Consider the following 9330-nt stretch of genomic DNA (forward strand, 5'->3'; position numbering starts at 1 on the left):
CAATGGTATCCCTCATTCCACGTCCTCTTCTGAATCCAGCTTTCCTTTCTGGAAGTTTCCTGTCAATATGCTACTACAACCATTTTTAAATTATCTTCAGCAGGATTTTACTTGTGTGTGATATTAATGCTATTATTCAATAATTTTCACATTCTGTCGGGTCACCTTTTTTGGAATGGGCACAAATATAGACCTTTTCCAGTCAGTTGGCCAGATAGCTGTCTTCTAAATTTCTTGTCATACACCAGGAAGTGCTTCCAGCTCAGCATTCATTTGTTGAAAAATCTCAACAGTCAATCCATCAATTCCTGAAGACTTGTTTTATGCTAATTCCTTCAGGTCAACTTTGACTTCTTCCTTCAGTTCCATTGGTTCTTGATCATATGCCGCCTCCTGAAATAGTTGAACATCAATCAATTTTTTTTTTTTTATAATGACTCTCTGTATTCCTCCCATCTTCTTGTGATGCTTTCTGCTCCACTGAAGATTTTTGTCCATAGAATATTTCAGTATTGCCACTAAAAGCTTGGATTTTTTCTTCAATTCTTTCACCTTTAGAAATGCCTAGCATGTTCTTCCTTTTTTATTTTTTTAACTCCAGACCTTTGCACATTTCATTATAATAATGAGATAAAGAGAGATTTTATCTACAAATACTTTTATATTTGCATTGGTGTCTATGTGATGTTATCATGTGTGTTCATCTCAAGTTGTTGTCTGTGGGTCTTGGTTCTCTGTTCAAAGAACTCTCTTTAGTATTTCTTGTAAATTTGGTTTGATTTTTACAAATTCCATTAATTTCTGTTTATCTGGAAATTTTCTAATTTCACTGCTATAGCTGAAGGTTAATCTTGCTGGGTATACAATTATTATTATTATTCCCCCCCCCCCTGGAGTTTTATATGTGTCATGCCATTGCCTTCTTGACTTCAAGGTCTAAATAATATAGAACACTTCATAAATATGAGTGTCATCCTTGTGCAAGGGCCATGTTAATATTAACTATATTGTTCTGATATTAGTGTTGGTGCCGCCTAATCAGACACTCTTTCATGTTTCTATTACATTTATTCATCTTTTCTTACTGTATGTAAAGGACTATTAATAGGATAAAAAGGGTTGTATTTAGGATAGTTCCTTATGTTTTAGTATCTCAAAATGTTCCTGTTCATCATTCAGAATTACTAGACTATTCTAAGTTTGTCTCACTTCCATTTTTCATATAATCCATTAAGGTCATTTCATTAGCAAGTGACTTCATTGCTCAATGGAATATCACTTTTTATAGTCATTTGGTGATGAAGATATGACCTAGCTGTGTGTCTTGACACACTCAATAATACCTAATACAATCATATGTGCCTGGGAGCAAGAAAACCATGCATATCTCTGTAACTTTTATAAAAATAAAAATTATGAATAATTAAAGGTTCACAAGATTAACCAATACCTATCTGGCACACAGTACATGTGTTGTGTTTTCTCTCAATATCATTACTCTTAACCATAATTTCATTCAATGATTCTATTTTACTATATTCTTATTTCCTACAAGATTAAACCTACTAGGTACATGGCATCTTCTAGAATCTTTTGAAATATTTTCATATTTATTATTCTCATATATTTGTTTAAATGTTACTGAGGATAATGTACCAATCGCATGTTATTACAGATATCAGTGTAGTAGTTGGTTTTGTTTTTTAAATAGAATTCTTTTTGGTTATTCCATAGCTAAGCAGCACAGTTTTTCATTCCTATAGACCATATATGTGGGGGAATAGGAAATGCATTCCCATAGGTATCAGTTATCAAATTTTCAAATTGCTGATAATTTTGATTAAGCCATTAAATTCTTCCTGCATCATTTAAATATGTTTCACATTTCTTCATATATAAAATAGACTCAACTTTACCTTTACTTATGTCACAGGGTTGATGTGAGGATGAAACCAGATTATACTTGCTAAAATTCTTTGAAAAATAAAAAAATATTTTAAAATGCTAACCAGTATTAATATTAGGAAGTAGATGCAAATGTTTTTGTTGTGTAAAAAAATTGGAAATGTGTGTTACTGTTTGTTATCCTTTCATCTTATATTACTTCAAAATAATTTGATTTAATGTTTTGTGCTAGGCTAGATTCATCCTTATGATGAAGACTCTTTACCAATAATTTACCAAACTATTATTTTCCTTGAAAAAGAGACATAATAATAAGATTGCCATTTTGTATTGATGAGTGTATATCAGCACATTTGAAAGGGAGATGGAATATGGTCTGTGACTGGGAAGAAAGGAGAGTCAGGACAGGCTGAAGCTTAATTGTGACTTCTGAGGCTCTGTAAGGTTGTGTTGACTCCTCCTAACTAGTCTCATTAGAGAAAGGGTTATACAATATCTGTATAAAAATGTTCCTTCCAGAGGTCAAGAACTAAAATGAAACAAATACATCACTTTAACAACAAAAAAACAATTAACAGAATTGAATCTGTTTTAGTAGAGTTATTAGTCTCTAGGAAGTTTTTAAACATCACAGCATGGACTAATTAATTTAAATTTACTTTGCGATAATATCCTTAATAAACATTCATACTTTTGTTTATCTTTTCTACTACCCTAGCTATATACTAGAGGACAATGACAGCTGATATACTTTTTATAGAAATTTGTCTATTATCAATTGATGGCAAAATCCTTTTATAAATTCAACAATAACATACCTATTGATTTCTTTTCAATTTGGCAAATACTGATTTTTTTCTTGCATTTACAAGTCTCCATTTTGTTGAATATGTTCTCTATGAATCAGCTTTGCTGACAACAAAAGCTGAAATATCTAGAACTTGAAGAAATGCCTTTGATTGTATAGTTTCTCTTGAGCCAAATATGGGAATACAAAGCAACTTTTTAGTGAACTCATGAAATTCACAAAAATTATCTTTATTTTAAAGGCTAGAAATTGAAAATAAGTATTTATTAATACTAACATGGATCTTCAAAAAATACTTGCATTAGAAGCATTTATCCAGTAATTTTACTATAACTTTCATTTATTGCCCTCAAAATCCTCTTTACCTCCACAGGGAAGCTGTAAAATCAATCAATGTTTACTGAGAGAACAGTGGTTTGTAGTATATAACAGTGTCCTCAGAGCACTCTGATTGGGTCAAGGGTAGTTATCTGGTGCAAGGAAAATCATTTTTGGGTAGCCCACTGATCTGTGATGAATGAGCTAGAACAACATCAATGATAACAATAACAAAATAATTAGATAATCAGATTTTCTCTCTCAACAATTTGAAATGAGAAATAAATTGTGAAAGCTAAAATTGATATGGAAGAAAAAGAAAAGTCATGAATGCCATGTACAAGTACTGAAACAGCAGACAGCATGAGTAAACGGGAAGAGAATTGGTCATGGGAAAGATTGAAGTGTAGACAAAGGGATTGGAACTTCATCATGTTAATGAAACAGTAGAATCAAGATTTATCCTCCCAAGTGCTAAGGTTTCTAGAGCAGCCAAAAATCCAAAACCTTCTTTAAACTTCCATCTGTCTGTCTGTAGGTATCCTCAGGTTGTTCCTCTAAAGGAGTTCTTAGACTAGAGAAGGAGATATATTCTTGAACATTTTATCCAAAAATGCATAAAATCTAGTATTATATATATATATATATATATATATATATATATATACTTAGAGAGAGAGACAGAGAAGAAAGAGAGAGAACCAAGAAATATGGAAAGACTTTAGCAGGTATAATCAAAATACGTAGAAGAGGCAAAATTAGATCAAATTCAATGGGAACAGGAGAGTAGGCTAATGAGGATTTAATAACCTTTCCCAAACTTAAAAAACTGACATTTGGCAAAATGACATATACTGGCTTATTTCCTACATTATAGCCTAGGGCAGAAACCAGGGAAAATGGAAATCAGTGGGCAGAACCTGTGTGCCAATGGTTAGAAAATAAAGGTTAATTAAAAGCTTAAGAAATAAATAGACTAAAAAACTGGGGACAATTTTTAAAAATGCATAAAACATTGAGTTTACAAAGGTAGAAAAGTACTTCATTTTAAACATAATTAAATTTGACTTGATTGTGCAGCGCCCTGTTGCTTGACACTAATGATGTGATTTCTTCTTTCTAATTTTACCATTGCTTTTTACAAGTTAGATTCAAGATTTTTCACACTGTTGAATAAAAAATGTTTTTTTAAATTTTTTTTGTAATAATTAATGTCATTGGTTATAAATCTTGAGCATACTTTCCTCTGAATTTAGTTGTTCTTATGAACTATTTCCAAGTGACATATAGATATTAATAGTAGACCTATTTATTTGTGCCAAGGAGCCCTGGTGGCACAGTGGTTAAGCACTTGGTTGCTAACCTAAAGGTAGGTTGCATGTTCAATCAACAGTAAAAATCTTCAATTTCTTCATCTTTGGCTTTGGTGGTTCGTGGGTAAATTTGAATAATAGTAGTATTAACTGCTCTTCCTTGTAGGTGTATGGACATTATCCTCTCACTGACAGCACTGTGCTTCAGGATAGAATGTTCTTGAAACATTCTTTGGATGATGAATGCCACACCATTCCTTTTCAATTTGTCATTCCCAGCATCGTAGATCATATGATTATCTGATTCAAAATGGCCAAAAGCAGTCCATTTCAGCTTACTGATGCCTAGGATATGCATCTTTATGCATTCCCTTTCATTTTTGACAATATTCCGCTTACCTAGTGCCACTCTGACAAGAATATACCACAAATGGGATGGCCTTAACAAACAAGAGTTTATTCTCTTACAGTTTGGAAGCTTTAAGTACAAGTTCAAAATACCAGACTCTAGAGGCTGGGTAAAAGCCCCTCAACCTTGGGGTTCAGCTCGGCCTTCTGCTCCCAGTCCAGTGGAGTTAGAGGTATTTCTTCACTCAGACAGCTGCTGGTTGCTGAGGTTGAGAAGCCCCAGTGTTGACAAGTAAAAAAGGCACAGTCCCAATATTACTAAACCACACAGCAGGCCATTAACGTAAGACCATTTTAAGTGCCAAGGTCAGCAGAGCATAGCAAGTTGCTGAGCAATGACATGCCTACATGCAGGGTCTAAGCATGCCATAAGCTAGAGACCATTCCCAAGGCTTCTCCTTATGTACAGGAAGCAGACCGCATCCCAAAGGCAGCTACTCAGCTGTTTGTGGTAGATCACACCATGGACTTGATTGCCAGTCTCATCATGGGGAGTAACTACCACCAGTTGTCCAGCCACTCAAACAAGCCTAGCCAAGTTGACAGAAAAACATAACCACCACAGACAACTTCCAATATTCCTAGATTCATACTTTGTACATTCCATGTTCAGATTATTAATGGATGTTTGCAGCTTTTTCTTCTCATTTTGAGTCATACCACATCAGCAAATTGAGGTCCTGAGACTCTATCCACATCATTAAGATTGGCTCTACTCTGAGGAGGCAGCTCTTCCCCAGTTATATCTTGAGCGTCCTCTGACCTGAGGGGTTCATCTTCCAGCATTGTTGGACCATGTTTCAGGGCTATTCATAAAGTTTTCCAGTAATATCAGACAGTGTTTCACTGTTATTCATAAGATTTTCACTGACCAACTATTTGAGAGGTGGATGGCCTCTTCCATTTTCCGTGTCTGTCTTAGTCTGGAAGTTCCACTGAAACCTGTTCACTGTGGGTAACCCTGCTGGCATTTGAAACACTGGTGGCATAGCCTCTAGCCTCACAACAACACACAAGCCACCATAATAGGACAAAGTGACAGACAAATTCCTCTCCCTTAGCTATTCCAAACCACTCCATATACTTCCTGGTCTCTCTTCTTTGTTCCAAACCTCCACCATCTCACCTCCTGGTCTCCCTTAGCTGTTCCAAACTGCCACAACACACACACACACACACACACACACACACACACACCATATACACACACATATGTATATAACCAAAAAAAAAAACTCATTTCCATCTAGTTGATTTTGACTCATAATGACCCCCTTTGGGTTTCTGAGGTGGTAAATCTTTATGGAAGTAGATTACCCAAAGTTTAACCTCCTGGAGTATTTGACAATGTTTGGACATACTTTAGGTTGTCACAGTTGAGGACAACTTACTGATATTTAATGTGTAGAGATCATTCTTAATGAACATGACAGCCCCTGAAAACAATAAAGTATTCAGTCAAAATGTTAATAATGTCAAGGTTGAGAAACTCAAGTCCACATGAACAGTTTGAAATATGGTCCGTGTAGTTGGGAAACGAAGAGCAGCTGAAAACTCCATGACTGAAGAAGCTAAATTAGACAGGGGATAGGAAAAGAAGGGTCAACTCCCCGATGTGATGTTACTATTTGGAACTCTGAAAGTTTGTTGGGTCAAGTGATATATGATTTTGTTTTGTTTTCTTATTATTGAATACTAGATAGATATAAGCTATAGGAAAGAGACATAAACTGGTCATGTCCAATTTCTGGTAGCTGTCTCAAGAGGCAAAGAGCACTTAGATTAAAGTGGTTAAAGGTTAGAGATGTGTCATCAGCTGCCCAGGGCCTAAGAAAGTAGCTTGAAGGCACCATCTGGAATAATTACGTTTGCTAGGTCAAGGGCACTGCATGAAAAGGAACCTTCAAAAGCTTGTGTAAAGTCTCAAGAAATGATTCAATCTGCTCATGAGGAGAGGGAATGGATCAGAAGGAGGAGGCATTACCCAGGCTCCACATTTCCAACTATGGATTTCAGTCTGAGTCAGGTTTGAATTGGTACTGGACATCCTAATTAAAAATGAGTTGATACCATGCCTTCAAAAACAATATATGAGGTGGAGACAAGATGGCATCCTGCTAAAGTACTGCCCAATCCCTCTACTTCAGAGACTGGGAAAAAATGTGTGAAACAGATACAAATAATGATTCTGGAATTCTGAGCATCAAATGACAGATAAAGAATACTGTTTTGAAAGGGACATGGAACAGAGTTAGACACTGGGGAGAGAGAAGAAGCTAGGATTGTCTTCTTCTAATGTGTTGCCATTTTAAGCACAGAGGGATTAGATATGGACAAGGAGAAAATAATTTTATGGAATCCACACTGTAATAATACAGTGCACATAAGTCAGAAGAATTTCACAGTGAGCAGGAGACCAGCAAGAGCTGGTAGAAGAATGGATAGGAAAGCAAGTCAGACTTACAGTGGCACAGGAAGCCATGGAATGAGGGGGGAGACAGAGAAAGAGAAAGAAATAGCTCACTACTACGATACACTAGCCATTTGGGCTGAGGACCTACTTAAGGGAGATAGCCTGTGATGGTATGGTAGGAGAAACTAGCCTCAAGATGACCTCCTGCTTGACTGAACTAGTAAAGAACTGGATAAATGGCTGCATGCACCCAAAAGGGCTTCAGACCAACATCAGTGAAATGCAACTGGAAAAACACCCTCCCTGCTCTAACTAAAACATACTTTACCTGCACATAGGAGTAAACACTCTTTCTGCCTCCACTAACTACTGTCTAGAGAAGCCTCACTTTTACTTGCCCAGATCATGGCCAACTCCATGATAGCCTAGCCACCTCCAACAACTCACTTCTAGAAGACAGAATCAGGCACTGAAGCTCAACCACCCAGTGCCTAAAGCATTAACATTTTTTTTTGTTGTTTTCTCTGAACATGAAAGGTACTTCTCCACAAACTCTCAGAGAAGTTCTCTTGCACCAGAGCCCTCCCACCTCTTCAAGGGGAAAAGCCTTATTTGGGGTGGATAAAGGGCTGCACATGCCCAGAAGGGTTCCAGAACCAAGCCAGTGAATCACAACTGGTAAGCTATATTCTCCATTTCAGAAAGCACAGATTCCCTGTGAATAGGGGCAAAACTTCTCCCCACCATCATCAAACAATTGGCTGGAAAGAACTGCCTGGATCCCTGACTACTTCCTCTGCAGCTTAGACACCCTCAGAAACCCATGCCAAAGAGACAGACTCAAGAACTGTGGCTCTCCCTTACTGTGCTTAGTTCATGTGCTTATCTTTCTCACACTAGGAAAAAGAGTTACATAGCTGCAGCTTTCTCTCTCGGAAGCAGCCATTTGCCCCAGGTTCCATTCACCTCTGGATTCAGGTGGATCACCAATTTGCGCCACAACTTCCTGCTTCCACAGTTGACAGCTGACCATAACTACAAATTCCCTCCTCCTCAGCTTCCTCATCCCCCCTTTTCTTTTTCCCATTTTTCTTCCTCTTTATCTCTTCCTTTCTCCCTCTTCCTCTTTGTCTTCTTTCATTTTTAGTGATCTTTCTTCTTGTCCACCCTGTTTTCTTTTTCTCAATTTTTATCTTTTATTTTTCATTCTCTTTCAGTTTTCTCTTCTTCTTCTCCATGATTTCCTTTTTTTTTTCCTCACATCATTCAATGAGAAGAGAATATTAACTCTTCACTACTCAGCCATAATTACTACATCGACCACCTCATGTATGGATGAACACCACTACCAAATCCTTCACCACTGAATCAATGACAGATGGTGGACAACACCTACTCATCCCAATCACAGAATCTCTTCACAGCAGAGACCTGCACCCACATTCCAGTTATTCCACCAATCTGGATGCAGTGGCAGTGAGGGAATACCCCAGTGCTGCCAACCTAACAACCAAAGAAGCACACCTGCCTCACCCATCTAGACATGTTAAATAAAAGCAAAACAAAAAAAACAAGAGTGAAACAAACCAACAGATAACCAACAAGTAAAAACAACAATTTCCAAATGTCTCAGAGAAAACAGAAAACCTCAATTCAAACAAAGAAACAAGATGTTGTTGTTGTTGTTGTTATGTGCCGTCGAGTCGGCCCCGACTCATAGCGACCCCTCCTTGGGTTTCTGAGGCAGTATCACTAAGGAAGTAGGATTGCCCAACCTTCCTTCCGAGGAGTGGCTGGTGGGTTTGAACCACCAGCCTTCTGGTTAGCAGTTAAGTGCTTTAGCCACTATGCTACCAGAGCTCCTAAGAAACAAGATAAGACAGTCAAGATAAGACAGTCAAAATTGATGAAGGTAAACAATTACACCAGGGAGATGCATTCCCTAGAACAATCAACCATGGGAGATCAAAAGGGCAACATTTGTGCGGAGAGTAAGCTAAGGAAGCAGGAATGCATAGGTAAGGAGGGCACAGGGAAAGGGAAACCACAAGGAAGAAGTGGAAAGAGAGATTGTGGAGACTGTAATCAGTCACTGAGCAAAATGTGTATGAACTGTTGAATGGAAAACAAATCTGCTTTTTAAAATTTTGCTCAATTCACAATAA

General features: G+C 37.2%; 1 non-coding gene across 1 annotated transcript; it reads right to left on the reverse strand.

Annotated features, from left to right (window-relative positions):
• Positions 1-939: 939 nt before the first annotated feature.
• On the reverse strand, positions 940-1046 carry LOC122151005. Its single transcript, XR_006163935.1, has one exon. It is a non-coding gene; the product is annotated as a U6 spliceosomal RNA (small nuclear RNA).
• Between the last annotated feature and the right edge of the window lie 8284 nt (positions 1047-9330).

This window comes from Orycteropus afer, unplaced genomic scaffold (assembly GCF_000298275.1).
Source record: "Orycteropus afer afer isolate SDZICR_OR568_19922 unplaced genomic scaffold, OryAfe1.0 scaffold00284, whole genome shotgun sequence".
NCBI classification, from domain to species: Eukaryota; Metazoa; Chordata; class Mammalia; order Tubulidentata; family Orycteropodidae; genus Orycteropus; species Orycteropus afer.